Genomic DNA, 201 nt, shown 5'->3' with positions numbered 1-201 from the left:
CCCACAGCCTTCACAGGAAAGTTTTCCGTAGAAAGCAGCAGCAATTCGGAAAAACACCACCAAACAGCCGTCCTGTTTACTGTCTCCCAGGGGGTAACCAAAGCTCTGTTTTCGTCCTAAACAGAGTCCGGAGGGCGTGAAGGGGCTGCTGGGGCACCTGCCACTTCACCTTGAGCTTGGCTCCGCACCAGCCTGGCCCTA

This window comes from Ovis aries, chromosome 9 (genome assembly GCF_016772045.2).
Source record: "Ovis aries strain OAR_USU_Benz2616 breed Rambouillet chromosome 9, ARS-UI_Ramb_v3.0, whole genome shotgun sequence".
NCBI lineage: Eukaryota > Metazoa > Chordata > Mammalia > Artiodactyla > Bovidae > Ovis > Ovis aries.
The sequence above is the reverse complement of the archived record's forward strand: the minus strand, read 5'-3'. Positions refer to the sequence as shown.